This window comes from Quercus suber, unplaced genomic scaffold, assembly GCF_002906115.3.
Source record: "Quercus suber isolate HL8 unplaced genomic scaffold, Cork oak 2.0 scaffold_113, whole genome shotgun sequence".
In the NCBI taxonomy this organism is placed as follows: domain Eukaryota; kingdom Viridiplantae; phylum Streptophyta; class Magnoliopsida; order Fagales; family Fagaceae; genus Quercus; species Quercus suber.
This window is the reverse complement of record NW_027069578.1, coordinates 1,292,703-1,315,575: the sequence shown is the minus strand read 5'-3', so window position 1 is coordinate 1,315,575 and position 22,873 is coordinate 1,292,703. Positions and strand designations below refer to the sequence as shown.

Genomic DNA, 22,873 nt, shown 5'->3' with positions numbered 1-22,873 from the left:
TTATATCGTCACTAACTCTATCTGTTCATTGTCACGTGCAATTAAGAAACGGCCTAAGCTTAAAAGCAGGTACAAGCAACGTGTTGAGGCTAGTATTGAGTAAGCGAAGTCTATTGACGACTTTGATGATTTGGTCGACCCTCACACTTTGGCTTTGCACTGCCTTGGCCCAGACCCCTCTACTTCTTGCGAAATATAGAAATCGAGGAGAAAAAGAGTAAGTGTTCATTTGGCTCGTCACTGTTGTTGTTTTCTTTTTTTCTTTTTTTGTGCTAAGTGTTTTTAACAAGTATTCTCCTTTTGTAGGGATGAAAACGAAGTTCAACCAAGGATGTACGCATGAATGAGGGCTAAGAAGAACAAGTCCCTCTCCAATCTTAGGGCCAGAGCTATGCGAGTGATGGATAAAGGGACCTCCATCACTCCAACTACCCCAGCTACTCCTGGCACTGAGACGACAAGGACAGCATCCCCGGCTACCTCGGTTGAAGAGATTATTCCTTCCCTGAGTAAGAGGTAGCGTACCGAGGATAAATTAAAGGATAAGGCTGACTCTCGATCGTCCAGTGTCGGGGACGATGCTCGGGTCGCGCTGGCATGAGCACAAGAGATCTTTACTACCGAGGAGATGAAGGTATTCTCAAGCACATCTCCTAATGAGGTTGTGGGTCGTCATCTCCACAAGCTCATGGTTCATCACATGAACACGTTTAAATAGAAGAGAAGGGGGGGGGGGGGGTTTTTTGCATTGTTCTGAGGTCTAGTTCCTTTTTCCAGGTGTTGGGGGAAAGCCTTCACATTACCTCGGAGTATCTTACTCAGGAGACCAAGGTCAAGTCTGCAATGTCCAAGGTGGACGCTTTAGAGTAAGAGAACTCCAAACTGAAAAAGGATCTGATCATCGCTATGGGCAAGGCTAATACCATCAAGGAAAGAGTTAAGGGCCTCTCCGACGATCTGAGGGCAGAAAAGCACTAACTTTGGAGAAGGACGAGCAGCTTCTGGCCACGAGGGAAAAAATCAAGACAATTGCTACAAAGTTCGTGGAGGCTTTCCAGACGACAAAGGTGTATAACACTATCCTTTTCAGCTAGTAGTTCAAAGGTTTCTAGCCCCTGAGGCGGTATCTTGCCAAGCATCCCGTCGAAGTGGACTTTGAAAGCTTAGACCTTGAAGAAGTGGACAAGGAGATGGCTGCTGATGAAGCTTCTCAGTCCATGGCTCCTGAAGGTGCTACTCCTGAGGACACTTCTTTGCCTCCGGCCGATGACGACACAGCTATAGACGCCTGAACCTGTTTTACTGCCCTTTTTTTTAATGACCGGTGTGTTTTGGGCTTTTTAATTTTAATTTCAGAACAATATTTTCATTCTAACTTAAGAACAATGTTTTTGCTCAGTGTTTATGGGCTTTTACTTATCATGTTGAAACAATGTTGGTTGCCCATAGTTTTTAGGCCTTCAATATATCAATACTTTTTATACTTACTTGTTTTCATTCTTGTCTTTGCACGATCTCTGTCTGCTTTATTCCTTTGGTTGTTTCTTCTTCGTCAATAGCTTGTATTATTTGTTAGGCTTACACTCATTGGAGTGGTATTGCTTCGTCAGTAACTTACATCCGTCTAGGTAGAATTTTGTTACCTAGCCCATTTTTGTGACTTATAACCATTTCAGGAATCTTGTCATTTTTGGCTTCGTCAGTAACTTACATCCGTCTAGGCGAAATCTTGTTACTTAGCCAATTTTGTGTGACTTACACCCATTTAAAGGATTTTGACATTCTTTGGATTCGTCAGTAACTTACATCCGTCTAGGCAGAATCTTGTTACTTAACCAATTTTTTGGCTTTTAAGCTACTAGGTTTGCTTGTATTAAGTCATTAGCTAAATAGTTCTTTCATTGCTTTCAAAAATGAATACAATTGGTTATTACGTCTATTGGTGGTACTTCTTTAAGTGCTCAATGTTCCATGGTCGTGGCAGTCTCTGCCCGTCTAAGGTCTTTAGGTGATAACTACTTTGTCTGGAGTAATAGACAACCCGGTAGCGTCCTTCCTAGGTTGGACCGAGTTTCCCCTGGGCAGGGTCTTTGGTTGTCAGGGTGACTTTGCACAGGACAAGGTCCCCTATGTCAAGTGGTCTGAGCTTCAACTCTCTTGTTGTAGTACTCGGCCATCTTCTGCTGGTACTTCGTCATTCTGTTAGAAGCTCCATCTCTAACCTCGTCCAAGCAGTCTAGGTTAACCTTTAGTTAATCGTCATTGCTCTTCTCGTTGAACATCTCTCATCTGATGCTGGTTATTCCCACCTCAACTAGGATTACTGCTACGGTGCCGTAAGTGAGCCTGAAGAGGGTTTCTCCTGTTGGGGTTCTTGCTGTAGTCTTGTAAGTTCACAAGACATTGGACAATTCCTCAAGCCAAGCTCTCTTAGCGTTGTCCAACCTGGCTTTGATGATCTTGAGTAGTGTTTGATTAGTCACCTCCGTTTGTCTATTTACTTGTGGATGTCCTGGGGATGAAAACTGGTTCTTGATCCCTAGACTTAAACAAAAATTCCTAAAGCCTTGACTGTCGAATTGCCGCCCATTATTTGATATGATCATCCGTGGAATCTCAATCCTGCAAATTATATTCTTCCATATGAAACTCTAGATTTTTGCCTCAATGATGGTCGACAATGCCTCTACTGCAACCCATTTTGTGAAGTAGTCGATAGCGACTAGTAGAAACTTTACCTGTCCCTTACCTTAAGGCAATGGGCTGACGATGTCAATTCCCCATTATGTAAATGGCCAAGAGGAAGCTATCGTCTCAGTCTCTGAGCTGAAAGGCGCTAGATATTCCCAAACTTTTGGCATTTGTCGCACTTCTTGACGAGCTCCCTTGCGTCCACCTGCATAGTAGGCCAAAAGTAACTTATTTAGATAACTTCGCTTACCAAGGATCTAGGGCCTGCATGGTCTCCACAAATCCCTTCAGGGATCTCTTCCATAGTATACTTGGCTTCTTCTTCGTTGACGCACTTCAAGTAGGGCATGGAGAAGCCTCTCTTATACAAGGTATCATTCAAGATCGTGAATCTGGCTGCTCCCTTTCTGACCTTCTTGGCCTCCTTAATGTCCTGCGGAAGGCGTCCGTCTTGGAGGGGGGACATCCAGCTGCTTGTGCTCTAGATTACAAAGGTAGAGACTTCTTCAATGCTGGGGTGTTTCTGGACTTCCATCTCTAGGCCCATGTTCATTGGTCTTTCTTCTGACGATGCTTGCTTCACAATCTCGTCCGCTACCTATTCTGGCTTTTGGGGATCTCCACAAATTCCACCCTATCAAATTCCTGTGTTAAGTACTTTGTCAGCCTGAGGTTCTTTTGCATTCTCTCCTCCTTTGCTTCATATTCCTCCTTTATCTACCCTATTACCAGCTTAGAATCACTCTGGATGAGCAAGTTTTTAGCTCTTAGTGCTTTTTCGACCCTTAGCCCCATTAATATTCCCTCATACTCGGCTTCGTAATTGGTGGCCAAAAATTTTAGCTGGACCCCGTATTTAATCATTTCTTTATCTAGTGTAATGATGATGACCCGTACTCCTCCCCTCTTTTAGGCTGACAAACCATCAGTTTGTATCATCCATTGTTCTGTTTCGTTAGGGAGGCTATCCTTGTCTGGGATGGTGAAATCAGCGATGGAGTCCGCCAATGTCTGCACTTTAATAGCTGTCCTGGGGTGCTACTCAATGTCAAACTAGCTAAGCTCGATCACCCACTGGACCATTCTCCCTGCTGCCTCAAGCTTGTTCATGGACTTCTTAATGGATTGGTCCGTCATTACCAGGATGGAGTTTGCCTAAAAATAAGGTCACAGTTTACGCAAAGCTACTATTAATGCGAATGCGATCTTCTCAATCCTTGGGTACTTGGCTTCTTCCCCTTGGAAAGCTTGGTTGACGTAGTAGATTGGGAGCTATTTCCTATCTTCTTCTCAAATCAGGGTTTCACTCACGGCTGTAGCTGATACTGCAAGATACAAATACAGGTTTTCTTCCTCCTTAGACGGACTTAGGAGGCATGGATTGCTCAGGTAGCACTTAAGTTCTTGAAAAGCTACCTAACATTCATCTGTCCAAGCAAAAGCTCGTTTCAATGCCTTAAAGAAGGGTAAGCATTTGTTTGTCTCTCTAGAGACAAACTTGTTGAATGCCACTATCCTTCCTGTGAGCTTTTAGACTTCTTTGATAGTCTTTGGCGACGTCATGTTGAGTATGGCTCGCACCTTCTCTGGGTTTGCTTCTATTCCCCTTTAGGACACCATGAACTCCAAGAACTTCCCCGAGGCTACTCCAAAGGCACATTTACTGGGGTTCAACTTCATCTGGTACTGCCTGAGTGTGGTGAACGTCTCTCTGAGATCGTCCAGATGAGCAAGCTCTACTTTACTCTTGACGAGCATGTCATCCATATATACTTCCATGTTTCTCCCGATCTACTTGCTGAACATTTTATTTACTAACCTCTGGTAGGTTGCTCCTGCATTTTTCAGCCCGAAGGGCATTACCTTATAACAATAGAGCCCTTGGCTCGTGATGAAAGCAGTTCTTTGGCCATCTTTATTTGATTGTACCCGAGAATGCATCCATGAAATCAACCAATTGATCTATCCTTAGTAGAGGGAAACTGTCCTTTAGACAAGCTTTGTTGAGGTTCGTGAAGTCCACGCACATTCTCCATTTTTCATTCCCTTTTTTCACTAGGACGACATTCGCGAGCCAATCTAGGTAGTAGACCTCTTGAATAAAGCCTGCTGATAATAGCTTGTTGACCTCGTCTGTAATTGCTTGATTCTGTTTTGGAGCAAAGACTCGTCGTCTCTGCTGGACGGGCTTCTTCTCGAGGTCCACATTCACCCTATGTTAGATGACCTTTGGGCATATACCTGGCATGTCCTCATGACTCCATGCGAAGACATCCAGGTTCTCTTTAAGGAACTGGACGAGTCTTGTCTTCATCTCTAAGCTCAATGTCATCCCTATTTTGGTTATTCTTGCTAGTTCTCCTTTAACCAACTCCACTGTCTCCAGGGGTTCTACTTTATCTTATTCCTTCTCCTCAATCATCCATGTATAATTTTCTTTTGCAACTAATACGACTTGATAACATTCTCTGGCCAGTACTTGATCTCCTTTTACCTCGCCTACACCATTTTCTGTTAGGAATTTTACCTTCAGGCAATAGGTGGATGTAGCTGCCTTCCAGCGGTTGAGTGTGGGCCTCCCAATAATCACATTATAAGATGAGGGATAATCTACTACTAAGAAGTCCAATTGACGAGTCAATTGCCTTGGGTAAGTTCCCACTATGACCGTCAGAGTCATTATGCCTTTAAGATACACTCTGTCTCCATTGAAGCTAACGAGAGGAGAGTCAAATGGGTGCAGCCTTCCTGGATCTAACTTTAACATCTGAAAAGCAGAGAGGTAGATGATGTCCATGGAGCTGCCATTATCCACGAGGATTCTCTGGGTGTTGAACCCTTCTATCGTTAACATTATGACCAAGGGGTCATCATGAGGTTACTTCACCCTTCTGGCATCTTCTTCAGAGAAAAACATGTCCCTGTCCGTTCGTCTTTGTTGCATCGGGGGCTTCTTGTGGACGCTGTTCACCTACCTCTGATATGACTTCTTAAGGGACTTAAACGACCCTTCTGTGGATGGCCTGCCCATGATCGTCTTTATCTCCCCAATCACGCTTGGTGGATGTTGGGACGTATAGTCCTCGTCCCTTGGTAAGGCTTCATGCTTGTCCTTGTCATCAGCCCTAGGCCTACTTCATAAATTTCTGCAATTTTCCTTTTTGTATGAGCTCCTCTATCTGCTCCTTCAGGTCTCTACAATCCTCTGTGTGATGGTCGTGATCCTTGTGGAAACGGCAATACTTCTTCTTATAACACACATTAGGTGACGAATGTAATGGCCTGGGCCATTTGAGGTAATGCTCATCTTTAATCTACGCTAAAATATTGTCAACAGGCATAACTAAGGGAGTGAATTTTACCATCCAAGAGGCTTTTTCGTCTTTCTTTTTACCCTCGTCATTAGTCTAACGATCCGAGTGCTCCCTTTTTCGTCCTCTACGGTCGTCTTCTTTCCTTCCCTTCTCGCTGGTTTTCTCTTCGTCTCTTGATGTGCATGAAATATATACGATAAAGTACTCAAATATCTACATATTTGGCCTTACTTTTATGTTATTTTGTAACTGATTATATAATATATTTGTGTTGCAGATAACAAGGGCTTTACATGCAAAGTGGGGCTAGGCTAATTGAATCAAGCCAAATTACATCCAGCCAGGCATGAATATTAAATTTAAGTCCAATTGGAGTAAGGAATCAAAGGAAATTTGCACCAAATCCAAGTCCAATTCGGATTAGGATTCCAGCCTGCACATCAGTTAGTATTTTTGGTATAACTTTCGGCTCAGGTGTCCAATCGAGATGATTCAAGTTGGGTTGGAAAGTTAACTTAAAGGGCTACAACTTTGTAGTTTAACAGGAGCCCGAATTCTGAAGTTAAATGGGCCAAAATAGTCGGTTAAGTGAAGCCTAAAAATCTGGGATTTTCTCCAAACGGGAATTCAACTTGTAATAGGATTCCTTCACCTATTTAAAGGCTTTTTAGGGCAAAATTCAGGGAGGCTAGTGCTAGGGCTGAGATGCAAAACAGAAAATTGGAGCAAGAGGCAGTGCCGCATGTGGCTTCTCTGTAGCTTTTCTCCATGATAGCATTGTAACTATTTCTTTCTCTATTTTATTTGTCTAGTTTAATGTTTAGTATTTTATTCTTTTGTTTTATTTCAATTACCATGAGTAGCTAAATTTATAATTAGGGTTGAGGATGAAACCTTGTTAAGGATTATCAATAATATTTATGTGATTTGATTTTTCCCACAATAGTTGTTCTTTAATGATTTAAATTGTTCTTGCTTCATATCAATTGACTAAGATGGGATTCTAGATATGAGGTCAATCATGTTTTTTCTCATGATTTAGGATTTGTCTTAATTAATTGAATGCTTGGTTTATTAATTCTTGATTATAAAATTGGATATCGTTTGTGATTTGTCTGTCAATGGATACAAGTTATGATTTGATTTTTAGAATTGGATATATCTTGTGATTTGTTTGGCTACAGATACAATTGATGATTTGGTTTTATACTTAAGAAGCGAAGAAGAACATGCCTTTGATTTTTAAAATAAGGATTTTAACGAGAATATTTTCCATGATAGCAAGATTGATTTCTAGATTATCATGTAGTGAGGTGGAAAAAATTAATGATCATAAATATATGTTGATATGACTTGCAAGGCGGATTCCAAAACCTTAATTCCTTTCCATTGATTGTTTACATCTTTTTATTGTTTTATATATCTTGCTTAGTTTAACTATTTGCTTAATTTTATTATTTGCTTAGTTTATTTAATTTCAAAACAACCAATTTTTATTAAACTAGATTAGGATTAATTTGATTAAGATTTAATTAATTTTCCTACGTTCATTCAAGTCCCTGTGGGTTCAACCTCGTTCTTGTCAAACTATACTTCGGTACGGTTCGTACACTTGCGAGTATTTTAAAATTTCACAACACCTCTTATCGTAGCTAAGGCGTCCTCAGTATTCATGTGTTTATGTGCCTTCAAGAGCATTTCCACCATTGTTTTTGGAGGATTTTTCGTGAGTGAGAGCACGAACTCCCTGGACTTCAATCCAGCTTTAAAGGTTGTTAGATACACCTTGTCATCAACTTCGTCTACCTCTAAAGTTTCCCAAGTGAAACGCTTCACGTACAACCTCAAGGTTTCCTTCTTTCCTTGCTTGATGGTGAGTAAATGGTTTACTGGCCTCTTCGGGTGCTGTCCTCCAACGAAGTGATGTAGAAAAGAACTGCTTAGCTGCTCGAAGCTATCGATGGACAATGTTGGTAACTTTGTGAACCATTCTCTCACAGCTCCTTTAAGAGTGGTGGGGAAAGAGCGACACAATATTTCATCAAGGGGTTGTTGGAGACCCGTGTCATCTTGAATGTGTGGAGGTGGTCTAGGGGACCTTTAAGTCCATCAAACGGTTCAAGTTGAGGCAGGTGAAATTTTGACAGCATTAGGCATTCTAGAACTGCCACTGTAAAGGGTGAATCCGTCATCCTGACCATTCTATTCAAGTTTCAATCGATTTTCCCTTTGATGGCTGTTGTGAAATTTTAAAATACTCGCAAGTGTACGAACCGTACCGAAGTATAGTTTGACAAGAACGAGGTCGAACCCACAGGGACTTGAATGAACGTAGGAAAATTAATTAAACCTTAACCAAATTAATCCTAATCTAGTTTAATAAAAATTGGTTGTTTTGAAATTAAATAAACTAAGCAAATAATAAAATTAAGCAAATAGTTAAACTAAGCAAAAGATATAAAGCAATAAAAAAATGTAAACAATCAAGGAAAAGGAATTAAGGTTTTGGAATCCACCTTGTAAGTCATATCAGTATATATTTATGATCATTAATTTTTCCCAACTCACTACATGATAATCTAGAAATCAATCTTGTTATCATGGAAAATATCCTCATTAAAATCCTTATTTTAAAAATCAAAGGCATGTTCTTCTTCGCTTCTTAAGTATAAAACCAAATCATCAATTGTATCCGTAGCCAAACAAATCACAAGATATATCCAATTCTAAAAATCAAATCATAACTTGTATCCATTGACAGACAAATCACAAACGATATCCAATTTTATAATCAAGAATTAATAAACCAAGCATTCAATTAATTAAGACAAATCCTAAATCATGAGAAAAACATGATTGAACTCATATCTAGAATTCCATCTTAGTCAATTGATATGAAGCAAGAACAATTTAAATCATTAAATAACAACTATTGTGGGAAAAATTAAATCACATAAATATTACTAGTAATCCTTAACAAGGTTTCATCCTCAACCCTAATTATAAATTTAGCTACTCATGGTAATTGAAATAAACAAAAGAATAAAATATTAAACATTAAACTAGACAAATAAAATAGAGAAAGAAATAGTCACAATGCTATCATGGAGAAAAGCTACAGAGAAGCCACATGCGGCACTGCCTCTTGCTCCAATTTTCTGTTTTGCATCACAGCCCTAGCACTAGCCTCCCCGAATTTTGCCCTAAAAAACCTTTAAATAGGTCAAGGAATCCTATTACAAGTTGAATTCCCGTTTGAAGAAAATCCCAGACTTTTAGGCTTTACTTAACCGACTATTTAGGCCCACTTAACGTCAGAATTAGGGCTTCTGGTAAACTACAAAGTTGTAGCCCTTTAAGTTAACTTTCCAGCCCAACTTGAATCATCTCAATTGGACATCTGAGCCGAAATTTATGCTGAAAATACTAACTGATGTGCAGGCTGGAATCCTAATCCGAATTGGACTTGGATTTGGTGCAAATTTCCTTTGATTCTTTACTCCAATTGGACTTAAATTTAATATTCATGCCTGGCTGGATATAAATTGGCTTGATTCAATTGGCCTAGTCCCACTCTGCATGTAAAGCCCTTGTTACCTGCAACACAAAGATATTATATAATCAGTCACAAAATAACATAAAAGTAAGGCCAAATATGTAGATATGTGAGTACTTTATTGTATATATTTCATGCACATCAATGGCGTTCCTTAACTCGTCCATCTCTTTTTTCATTTCCCAAATAAGATCTAAGCTTGGTTCATCTGGGGTGGCTGGCCTTCGACGATCACTCCTTCTTTGACTATCTTCCTCGTCTTCTTAATTAATCCTAGACCGGTTCTTCTCTTGTTGAAATCATAGCCTCATCTCCTGGTTTTGTCTAGTTAGCTCTTCGACGCTAGCTATAAGTGCCTGGATTTGTAGGGCTAATGCTACAAAATCCTGGTTAGACTCCATCTGAGCTTAGGAATTGATTGGAAACTACGCTTTCGAACCTAAGTGCGAAAATGTATTTCCCACAAACAGCGCCATACTGATGAAGTGCAAATCGTCAGTCTTGTAAGTTCATCCAAATGGAACCGGGTCCTCATCAGCTATCTCTGCAAATGTAGAACAATGGCTACCTTAAGGTGGTCACCGGTGTGGTGCCTGCCACCACGTCTTCAATGTCAAAGTTAGTATATAAGAGTTTTTAAAGAATAATAAAAGAGTTCAGAATATCAGAGTACCAATGAATATTTTAGATGAGTTTTTTTTGTACCTGGTTTGTCTCTGATCAGTGTGTATATATATATATATATATATGGTTTCACGGTTCCTAGCCGTTGGGGCCTTAATTATGGCTTTAGTGCCCTTTTGTAACGTCTCAGGGCTCATGAATATAGGTTTTGATGAGGTTCCAATGGTCTGCCCACTGATTGGTAACTGTCCGCAGCATTGAATGCTCTTATTAATGGTTATCCCGTGTTCGTCCATGTCCTGCCAAGGTGGACGAGTATATTTGATGAGATGATCCAAGGAAGGTGTGTTCGTTAGTCCCATCACTAATTAAGCAAATTTTTATCTTTTATATTTTTTTTTTATATCATTTGGTTGATTGGTAAATAATTTCAGCAGTAATCAAGACTACTATCACGAAGTGAACATTAGCTCGTGTCCAATAGCTATATATTAGTATGTCTTCATAGGGTTGCTTTCTATTTAGAGGATGTGGCCTTAGAGCATTCACATTGGGAATGGCATATGCCATATGTAGGGAAAATTTAGCATAAAAGCCCAAAACCCCCCACACATCTGGACTTGTAAAAACCAACTATTGCTAAAAAAATTTGCAATAGTACTACAGTACAATTCTAAATGTAGAATTGCATAGCTCAATAAAAAATAAATAAAAATAAATAAAAACTAATATTTTATTCACTTACTTTATCAATTCCTCTCTCGCTCTCTCTCTCTCTCTCTCTCTTTCTCACTCTCTCTCTCACCAGGTTTTTGGGTTTTGGGTTTTTGTTTTTATTTGGATTTTGGGATATATTATTTTATTATGTAGAAATATTATTTTAATATGTTATATTGTAAAATAAAAGTTAGGATGCTGAGAGTATTGTAATATGATATAATTAATAAAGTAGATTTTTGAGATGGTAAAATAGGATGAGATAGAATTTTGGGATGTAAATGCTCTTATAAGTGAAGTTTGATCTAGATTAATCTTGTGTAATGTACTTTGGGCATGACAAGCCATATTCTTGCAATTAAAATTGATATGTTTCAACTGTAAACATTTTTTTTTTTTTTTTTTGAGAATAAAAACATTTTTTATTCTAATGGTGGAATTTCCCATAGGGTTGGTTATGATCATGTTTTTGTTAAATTTTTACTTCTACCCAGCATTTAAAGGGAAAAGTTAACAAATGTCCTAAGAACATTGATTTATGAAATTTTTTTAGAAATTTTTATGAGAAAAGAAAAAAAATAATTTCACATGAAAGTGGTGTCAAAATTTTCCTAAAATAGATTATTAACAATTACCCTAAGAGCACTATTAACATGATTCTTTTTTTTTTTTTTAGATAAACATGATTCATATTTAAAATAACATTCTTAGTATGAGTTTTCATGCATTACAATAATAATAATAATAATTTACACACACACACCAAAAAAAAAAAAAACCGTGCTATGCCTATTACAAGAAATGCACACTTTTCTTTTACAATTTTTTTTTTTAAGAAAAACTTTTCTTTTAGAGTTGAATGGCTTTTACTCTCCACACTCCTACCCTCATTCAACACGTGTCCGCTTGAGCATGAGCACACTTCAGGTTTTCCTAGATTTTGGGTTTGACACTTGTGGTCTTTACATTCCTTAAAAATTTACTTCAGCTAAGAAAGGAAAAAATAAGTAATAACGTAGGAAAGAAATAAAGAACAATGTCAGGAATACAGTAAATTTCACAATTTATTGAGGCAATATGTGGTAATTGGTGAGTAAACATGATTCATGTCAATATTATTTTTCCATTTATAAGTAGTAAAAGAGTATTTGAAATATATAGGTTATTATATACATATATTTGCTCTATAGTGTCATAGTGAAATCTTACAAAACTGAAAAATAAATAAATAAAAGGAGTTGCATGAGGTTGGAATGAGGACATACATGAACATTCTTACTTTCTTAGGTGCAAAAGTGACAGCTTGAATTTAGAAAATAGATATGACTGTTATTAAGATTCTGGTCTCCATTTGACCTTTATCATAGTGATTCTTAGGATTAAAGTGACAGATTTTTTTTTTTTTTTTTTTTTTTGAGAAAGAAGAAGTGACTGAGATAGTTTATCTGTTTAGTGATTGTTGTTTATTTATTTATAAGAATCTCAGACCGTAGCAGTTTGTGTACAACACTCCTTTCCCTTCCTTAAAAGAGCCACTTGTGTCCTTTCACATTTTCGAAGGTTGCTCCTCTTATAAACGTCCCTACTGCTACTTGTTCTTTAAATCCATATCCTCTGAATGTGCTACTGTTTTACTTACAAATATTTCAATTTCAATTCGGTTGCTTTTCTTGACATTGTATACATTATCATGGCATTGATATGCAGGTGTTTATATATGCAGGTCTTGCTGATTGAGACTCACTTTTTGTTCTTAGTTCTTGCCAGTATTTCACTTTTGGTCTTGGTTGTGATTAGTGAAGACTAAATGAACTGGGACTCTTGTAGAATATGGAGTCAGTCATCATTGATATCTCCTTGGAGATTCTCATCTTAACATTTGCCATAGCGTTTCTGAATGGGTTTTGCAAAACTTTGGAGACAAAGGAGAGAGGGTGATATAAATGAGCATGGACCAGTTAGAGGGTGTGAGTTTTTACAATGATCACTGTTCTATCCAATGTCATCATCTCAATAGTGTACCTTGATTTTGGTTTGTATGAATATTGGAATCATAGGATTATCACTATTAAATCTGTCCTCTTGTTCATGACTTGGGCTTTAGCAACTTTAGTAGCAGTCTTATCAAAGAATAGAACTCTTGTGGAAACAAAAGGTGGCCATTGATCCTTACCCTCTGGTGGGTCTTTTCCTTCATCGTTGATTAGTATCTCTCACCATTTACACTATCACACATTTGAAATCCATAGATTTTCCAAGTCCTTTTCCAGAACCTAATATAGTTGATTTTGCTTCCTTTCCTTTGCAATACTTCTTTGTTTCAATGCTTTTCCTACTAGTTGTACTAGGAAACACAGTGACATAGTAGAGCCTTTACTGCAAAAGGAAAATGAAACTTCCCTTGGTGATGATGGTGCATTCACAAATGCTGGAATTTGGAGCCAACTTACCTTCCAATGGTTAAACCCTATTTTTAAAAGAGGTCGAGTTCAAAAGCTTGAATTACCTCATATTCCTCCAATTCCTCAATCAGAAACAGCAGAAAATGCTTCCTTGTTGCTGGAAGAATCGCTCAGAAAAGCATCGTCATTGCCAAAGGCCATAGCCTGTGCCATATGGAAACCCTTGTTCATGAATGCAGCTTTGGCAGGTACCACTCTGTCCTTGTAGTCTAATAATTGTTTTATTTTCTCCTCCCCCTATTTAATATACTTTTGTTCTTTTTCTTTTTTCTTCTCCTGTAGGAGTTAACACAATTGCATCCATACCGGTCCCCTCCTAATCACAAACTTTGTGAATTTCCTGCTGGGAAAGGAAGATGATTCAGGCACCCACTATGGTCTGATTCTTGCACTCATTTTCTTCTTTGCAAAGACAGTGGAGTCACTAACTCAAAGACAATGGTATTTTGGTGCTCAGCGAATTGGCATACAATTAAGGGCAGCTCTAATGGTATTAATTTACAAGAAATCTATATCCACTAAGTATGTTGGTTTAAGCAATGGTAAAATTATAAATTTAATCAATGTGGATGCTGAAAGAATTGGAGACTTCTGCTGGCACATTCATGGAGTTTGGCTGCTTCCAGTCCAGGTCATTCTGGCCTTGATCTCCTCTACAGGAATCTAGGTGCTGCCCCCTCCTTTGCTGCTCTTTTTGCCACACTTTTGGTGTTGCTATGCAACACGCCTTTGGTTAAGATGCAAAAAAGACTTCACTCCAAGATCATGGAAGCAAAGGATTCAAGAATCAAAGTGACTGTAGAGACTTTGAAGAGCATGAGAATTTTGAAACTGCATTCTGGGAACCCTCATTCTTAAAGAAGCTCCTACATCTCAGGGAAACTGAGAGAAGCTGGCTGAAAAAATACCTGTATTCTAGCTCAGCAGTGGCCTTTCTCTATTGGGCTTCACCAACTTTTGTTTCAGTTGTCACTTTTGGTGTCTGCATTGTATTGAAGATACCATTAACAGCAGGTACAGTCCTCTCAGCCTTGGCCACTTTTCGAATTTTACAAGAACCTATCTACAACCTACCAGAGCTCATTTCAATGATTGCTCAAACAAAGGTCTCAGTTGAGCGTATCCAAGATTTCATTGGTGAAGAAGATCAAAAGAAGCTAATACATGATCATACTTCAAATGCTTTGAATATCGCAATTGAGATTGATATAGGGGAATATGCTTGGGAAACAAGTGAAGAAAAATTAAGGAGACCTACAATCAAAATTTTGGAGAAGATGAAGATAATGAAAGGTTACAAGGTTGCAGTTTGTGGTCCAGTTGGGTCAGGAAAATCAAGTCTTCTCTCTAGTATACTTGGTGAAATTCCCAGGATTTCTGGGGAGGAATAACAGTTTATGGAAGGAAGGCCTACGTGCCCCAAACTGCTTGGATTTAAACAGGTACGATTAGAGAGAATGTGTTGTTTGGCAAGGAAATGAACAAGGCATATTATGAGGATGTACTAGAAGCCTGTGCTTTGAATCAGGATATCAAGATTTGGCAAGACAGAGATTTGAGTGTAGTTGGAGAGAGGGGGTGAACTTGAGTGGAGGACAAAAGCAAAGAATCCAACTGGCAAGAGCTGTCTACAGTGATGCCGATGTTTATTTCTTGGACGACCCTTTCAGTGCTGTTGATGCACATACTGGAACCTATTTGTTCAAGGCAAGTTACATTTTTTTCGTTGTGTCTTAACTTCTTGTTTGTTATGCATGCACCATTCGTGGATTTCAATTAAATATAGAAGCTTTTTTTCAGAAGTGTCTCATGCAACTATTGTCACAAAAGACTGTCATCTATGCTACTCATCAAGTGGAATTTTTAGATGCTTCCGACCTTGTTTTGGTAAGTTATTGAAATCCTTGTCCAACCCCTCTATGAAACTACGATCATTGTCCTCTCAAGCTTCTGATCACTTGGTTTTAAATGCATATTTTGATAGGTGATGAAAGCTGGAAGGATAGTTCAGTCAGGAAGGTATGAAGATCTGATGGCAGATTCGAATGGTGAACTTGTTAGACAAATGGCTGCTCATAGAAAATCACTAAACCAAGTTAACCTTCTCCAAGATGATAATACTTTAACTACTAGACCCCATGAGATAAATCATATAGAAGTCGCAGAAGAAAATTTTGAAGGTCCCATCAACAATGGAAAACTTAAAGCAAGAACTGAAGAAGAAGAAGAAGAAGAAACAGAAACTGGTAGAGTAAAATGGAGTGTTTACTCGACCTTTGTTACTTCTGCATATAAAGGAGCTCTAGTTCCAGTTACCCTTCTCTGTCAAGTTCTCTTCCAAGGACTACAAATGGGCAGCAATTACTGGATTGCGTGGGCAACAGAGGTAGAAGGAAGAGTCAGTAGAAAGCATATGATAGGGATATTCATTTTGATGTCTGGTGGGAGCTCAATCTTCGTATTGGGAAGGGCAGTTTTGCTATCTACTATTGCTGTTGAGACTGCTCAGCATCTCTTCTGTGGAATGATCACATCAGTTTTCCGAGCACCCATTTCTTTTTTAGACTCCACACCTTCAAGTCGAATCCTTAGTAGGGTATGTTTTTGTTTATTTCAAAGTAAAAAATATATTGTTTTGTTTGAAGTTTGTATGAAAACTCCAGAATAACTTCCCCTTTTTTCTTTTCACTATTGCAGTCTTCTACAGATCAAAGCACCGTAGACACAGACATTCCCTACAGATTAGCTGGATTGGCTTTTGCCCTTATTCAGCTGTTTAGTATCATCATCCTAATGTCCCAGGTCTCTTGGCTAGTCTTCGTTCTCTTCCTTGCAATTATAGCCATCTCTATGTGGTATCAGGCAAAACAAATCCTGTTTTAAATTTTAATTTGAAATTTTGACAGCTTCACTACAATATAAGCTATATATGTTTCAAAAGAAAATGTACAGCAGTATCACACTTCACGTAATTCTTAATTAAAAAAGGTTAAACATGTTTTATCTAACTATACTCTTAAACATATATGCTGCATGCATCATTTTCTTTTAATCTTTAAAAAAATTTCATGTTTCTTACAATGGTGCATCACTAAACTGTGATGTTCATTTAACCTTTCTGTAGGATTATTACATTACCACTGCTAGAGAACTAGCCCGAATGGTTGGGATTCGAAAGGCTCCAATCTTGCACCACTTTTCAGAATCAGTTTCTGGGGCAGCAACTATTCATTGTTTCAATCAGGAAGAGCGCTTTGTGACAAGAACTCTGAGCCTGATTGATGATTATTCTCGTATAACCTTTCACAATTCTGCCACAATGGAATGGTTGTGTGTTCGGATCAACTTTCTTTTTAATCTTGTCTTCTTCCTTGTTCTGATAATCTTGGTGAGCCTGGCTAGATCAGCTATTGACCCCAGTAAGTTTCCCTGCCCCTCTTCTTATTTATAAACTAACAGAACAAGTGTAGCAATTGGCAACTAAATACATGTCAAACAAAGAAAGACAAACATTTATTTCTACTCGAGATTAAAACCCTTGAATGATAATGTGTGGAAATGTACATATATTAAGTATGCTTCTGCCTACTATTGATACCTGATACCATCCATTCTAAAGTGCCCAACATATCCTGTTCTTATCCTTTTGTCAATGATCAAGTTATCTTTATAGTTCTTTGCTAAATCCATTAAATTTCAATGCTTTACTAATGCACTGGTTGAACCATCTCAGGCTTAGCAGGACTGGCAGCTACCTATGGCTTGAACCTAAATGTTCTTCAAGCATGGGTGATATGGAATCTGTGCAATGTTGAGAACAAAATGATATCAGTTGAGAGAATTCTCCAATTTACAAATATACCAAGTGAAGCACCCCTAGTGATTGAAGATCATAGGCCAAAGCCTGAATGGCCAACAGATGGAAGGATAGAGCTTGAAAACCTTCATGTCCAGTATAATCCTGCACTTCCAATGGTTCTAAAAGGGATCACTTGCACCTTCCCGGGAGAGAAGAAAATTGGAGTTGTGGGGAGGACAGGAAGTGGAAAGTCAACATTAATTCAAGCGCTCTTTAGGGTGGTGGAGCCTTCAGGAGGAAGGATTCTGATCGATGGAGTTGATATTTGTAAAATAGGTTTACAGGATTTAAGGTCTAGGTTGGGTATAATACCACAAGACCCAACATTGTTTCAGGGAACTGTGAGAAGTAATCTGGATCCTTTGCAACAGCATTCGGATCAAGAAATTTGGGAGGTTGGTGCTCAAATTCAAAAATACTTTTTTGAAAGAATCACTGAAGCTTCCCCCTTTCATTTTTTTTTTTTTTTTTTTTTTTTTTGGTTTCCTTCACTAACTTAGCTTGATATGTCAGGTTATCAGAAAGTGTCGTCTTGCAGAGGTAGTGAAACAGGATCAAAGGCTTCTTGATGCACCAGGTATAGAAATTAGTAAATAAGTTTTGGTAAACTTACTGTTTCCTTTTCCCACTCTTTCACAAACTCATTTTTCTTTTATTGCTTGGATTTTCATTTTGGAATGTGGGCAATGATGCAGTTGCAGAAGATGGAGAAAATTGGAGTGTTGGACAGAGGCAGCTTGTTTGCCTGGCCAGGGTTCTACTCAAGAAGAAAACAATTCTAGTGTTGGATGAGGCTACTGCTTCTATAGATACTGCAACAGATAATCTAATTCAAGAAACAATAAGAGAAGAGACAAAGGGATGCACTGTCATTACTGTAGCTCATCGTATACCCACTGTTATTGACAATGAATTGGTTCTAGTTCTTGATGAAGGTAAATCTAGGAAATCCAAGAAATTTTAAAGTACACTCCATATTAAAAATTCATAGAACTTACTTCCTGGGCGATAAAGACGTAATATTTAGTTTGTTACTTATTGATATCAAGCATACAAGTAGATGAGAATTACACACGCGCAAATTGACCTTGTTTGAAACATAAGCATATTGCTAACAAGAGCAGAAGCTAGTACCACTATCTATTTAATTTCACTAAGTACAAAATATTCAGAGATGAATTAAAATCCGAAAAAACATAAATTAGCACTATAGAACTACTTAATATTAGATTCAACCGTGAATGATTTGATCTTGTTAGTGCTGATATTTTGCTTAATACAGGCAATATTGTAGAGTATGACTCCCCAGCTCAGTTGCTCAAGGATAAGTCCTCTTCATTCTCAAAGTTGGTGGCTGAATTCTTGAGGAGATCATCCAAGAGTAACTGCCATTGGGATATATCTTGAACGAAGGACAAGATTATGATGCAAACCAATAATAGCAGCCCCCTTGAAAGTCATACAGTGAATTGACACGTTGGGATTCATGAAAGCAAAACCATTATTCTGAAGAAATTGTAGATCACCGATGAGACCATTGATATAGTTTCTAACAGCATTGTTTCCAGAGAATGATACTGTGTATGCTTTGGCAACACCATCAAGTAATTTAATATTTTAACCAGAGAGTTACATTGTGATTATTACTTCTTTAAAAAAAAAAAAAATTGATTATATACTGTATTGATATAATTTGGGGGAAAGGATATTATTTTTTTAGAAGAATTTGGGGGAAAGGATATAATAACAAATGCAGCCGATTTATACCATGCAAAGGGCAAACATAATATAAGAAAATATAATTCAAACTAACAGTGAGAATATAAGTCAAAAGGTTTATAGTTTAATGGAATTACTCAATCTCCTTTACGAACAGAGTTTGAAGTCTCCTCCCCCAGTTATAAGTTGTAACAATTAATTTATGTGTGTATGTGTGTGTGAGATAGAAAACATAATTCAAACTAACCGCGAAAATATAAGTCAAAAGGTTATTTTAGTATTTAGTGGAATTACTTAATATCCTTTATGAATAGAATGAGAGTTTAAAGTCTCCTCCAGAGTATTTAGTGGAATTACTTATAGTTATAGATGTATTATATATAAGAAAGAGAGAGAGACAAAAAGAGAAATTTACTTTATTTTTGCAGCCTCGTGATTGGGCTAAACAAAGTTTTTTTTTTTTTTTTTTAAAGAGCTTTTTTGTTTTTTCTAAACAAAGTATTTGTATAGCATAGTTATTAAACTTAGAACATAGCTTAACTTGGTGTAAGTTTTGGTGTGTTGATCACCCATTTAACCAATGAAATTAAAAAGTCTCAATTAATTTTTAATTATTTGCCAAATTTATAAGAGTATAAAATAATTATTGCTAGAAAATTGTGAAGAATACACTATAACTGGATCAAATTCAAACTCATCCCTTTGAAACTAATAAAAGTCCCTAACTTTTACTTTTGTGTGCTCACTAGACACGCGATAACATAATATTAACATAATTATTAGTTTTTAAATTAATTAAAATTTTATTTTAAATTTCAATTAATTTTTTCTTTTTGTTCCTTGTCAACTGTCCACCAAGAAACCACCACCAAATAAGTGCACCAATTCTTCTCTTTTAACTTGTCTTCTTTAACCACCGCATACCCTTAGTGCAATGATCACTCCATAAGTATAGGTGCTTGTGAGGTGTGAGGGCAAAGGTCAAGGTTTCAGGAAGGAGTATCATACACATATACACTTAGATTAGGTTAGAGTAAAATTTCTATCTTTTATATATATATATATATATAACTTGTCTTCTCTAAAATACAAAAGCTCAATTGTTCTACTCCCTCAAAAAAAAAAAAAGCTCAATTGTTCTTTTTTATAATTCAATTGTTACTATAAATGAGGTGAGGGAGATTCGAAGCTTAATTCTTCTCATAAAGGAGACTACATTATGCCACTGAGCTACAAATGTTTTATCAAAAACTCAATTATTGTTCATTATATGGCACAAACCAACCACACATAAGTAGTGATTTAGCCCAAAACTCCACCAAAGAAAACTTTTTGTTAGCGTGAAATATATTCGAGTATCGTATTAGTACAAGTTATTGGTGAACTTAACACACAACTCTCAGTGGGAAGAAAAAATGAAAAATGACTTCTCTTGTTTGCAGGAATCACCCTTATCACATTACATGACAATATACAAGATCTTTCACGTGTATTAAACCATTTAAACACGCTAGTAACATAAAAAAAATCCAAAAAATTAGTAAGTTCAGATATTGCAGAAATGATAACCTAAGGCCCCTAGGTCCATAAATGCACATAATAAATGAAATAACAATAATGTTACGTCCTTCTCAAAAAAAAAAAAAAAAAAAAAAACACTAATGTTTCTTGCGTACAAAAAGGACTACTAAAAAAAAAAAAAAAAAAAAAAAACACTAATGTTTCTTGCGTACAAAAAGGACTACTTTTTATTTTTTTCCCTTATTTCATATTTTTAGATATAAATATGTTCTCTTTGTCCCTCTTATACTTTTCACCATTACATTTTTTATTTTTGCTCTTCAATACTAGAGGTACCTATCTCTCTCTCTCTCTCTCTCTCTCTCTCTCTTGACCACACACATATTAATTTTTCTATTAATTTCTAACCTTATTACTTTATTTGTTTTAATACTTCTTTTCGTTTTATAAATTTCTCTTCGTATATAGGATTCAAGATTAAATGATAATTGAGAAGAATGATTGATTTACATATTTTTATTGTTCAAAAATTGTTGTTATTATTTTGATGTTAATTTGAATATTTTTTTACTTTTGGCGTTTTGATTAGTAGGTGTTTCTTTTTTCTTTTTTTTTTCTTTTTTTTTGGTTTGGAGAAAAAAAAATTAGTGGGTGATATTCAGCTTTGTTATTTCGTATAACTTTTGTCCAATTATAATACAAATGTTTATTCATATTTAGTCTAGGCCAACAATGAATTGGGTGTCCCAAGAATTTCTTTCTTGTAAGAAACCAATAGCCAAGCCCTTACATGCAGTTTCACTATGGCAGTTGAAGAACCACGAAAATTATATGGTTGGAGATATTGAAACTCAATCATGAAGTGCTTATTGCTAAGTTTAGTATCAAATTGCTTGAAGAACTTATATGAAAAGAAAATGTTGTGTACTAAAATAAGCTGTAAAAAAATCATGTAATTCGGTATGGTATATCTGTTAATCTTTACAATTATAGCTTGTATTTTTCATCATAAAATGTATGTCCTTACCACTTATCTAATGCGACACATTTAAAATCCTCATACACATTGTGGAGATTGCAAAGGCTCATCCATATACCTGACCACAAGAAGGACTTCCACGTGAACGTTGGTGACGGAGACTTTGGAATTAATGGTAAGGCTTGACTCACACTGTTCACTATAGCATCTTCTATCTTCCAACTTTTGACAGTCTTGATCTCTCTACCTTCGTGTTTCATGCCTGCTGCTATACTCATGATCAAGGCAAGGAATTCTTGACTAATAACATATATTTCATACCGATTAAATTGAAGGTTTTTATAATTTTATTCATAATTTAGCTTCATGAATCCTTCATTCTAATTGACCTTGCAAAATTTTATATGTATTACATTTTTTTTTTTTTGATAAGTTATACGTATTAACTATTAAGCTCTCTCATATCTTGCCGGTTAGAAAAGGAAACCATGAAATACTTTTACAATTTTTTTTTTTCTTTTACCAAATAATATATTTGCAGATTTTATGCACAAATTTTTATTCAGCGTATGTGTAGAAATATTTGCATACTAATTAAGCAAATTTTTATCTTTTATATTTTTTTTATATCATTTGGTTGATTGGTAAATAATTCCACAGTAATCAAGACTAATATCGCGAAGTGAACATTGGCTCGTGTCCAATAGCTATTTATAAGTATGTTCATAGGGTTGCTTTCTGTTTAGAGGATGTGTTATAAGTGAAGTTTGATCTAGATTAATCTTGTGTAATGTACTCTGGGCATGACAAGCCATATTCTTGCAATTAAAATTGATACGTTTCAACTGCAAACATTTTTTTTTTTTTTTTTTAGAATAAAAACATTTTTTATTCTAATGGTGGAATTTCCTATAGGGTTGGTTATGATCATGTTTTTGTTAAATTTTTACATCTACCCAGTATTTAAAGGAAAAAGTTAACGAATGTTCTAAGAACATTGATTTATGAAATTTTTTTAGAAATTTTTATGAGAAAAGAAAAAAAATAATTTCACATGAAAGTGGTGTCAAAATTTTCCTAAAATAGATTATTAACAATTGCCCTAAAAGTACTATTAACATGATTCAATTTTTTTTTTTTTTTTAGATAAACATGATTCATATTTAAAATAACATTCTTAGTATGAGTTTTCAGGCATTACAGTAATAATAATAACAATAATAATAATAATAGTTTTCAGGCATTACGTGCCATGCCTATTACAAGAAATGCACACTTTTCTTTTACAATATTTTTTTTTTAGGAAAACTTTTCTTTTACAGTTGAATGGCTTTTACTCTTCACACTCCTACCCTCATCAACACGTGCCCGCTTGAGCATAAGCCCACTTCAGTTTTTCCAAGATTTTGGGTTTGACACTTGTGGTCTTTT

At 36.5% G+C, this 22,873-nt stretch overlaps 1 pseudogene; it reads left to right on the top strand.

Annotated features, from left to right (window-relative positions):
• Positions 1–12,732: 12,732 nt before the first annotated feature.
• On the top strand, positions 12,733–18,677 carry LOC112005690 (putative ABC transporter C family member 15; annotated as a pseudogene).
• The last annotated feature ends 4,196 nt before the right edge of the window (positions 18,678–22,873 follow it).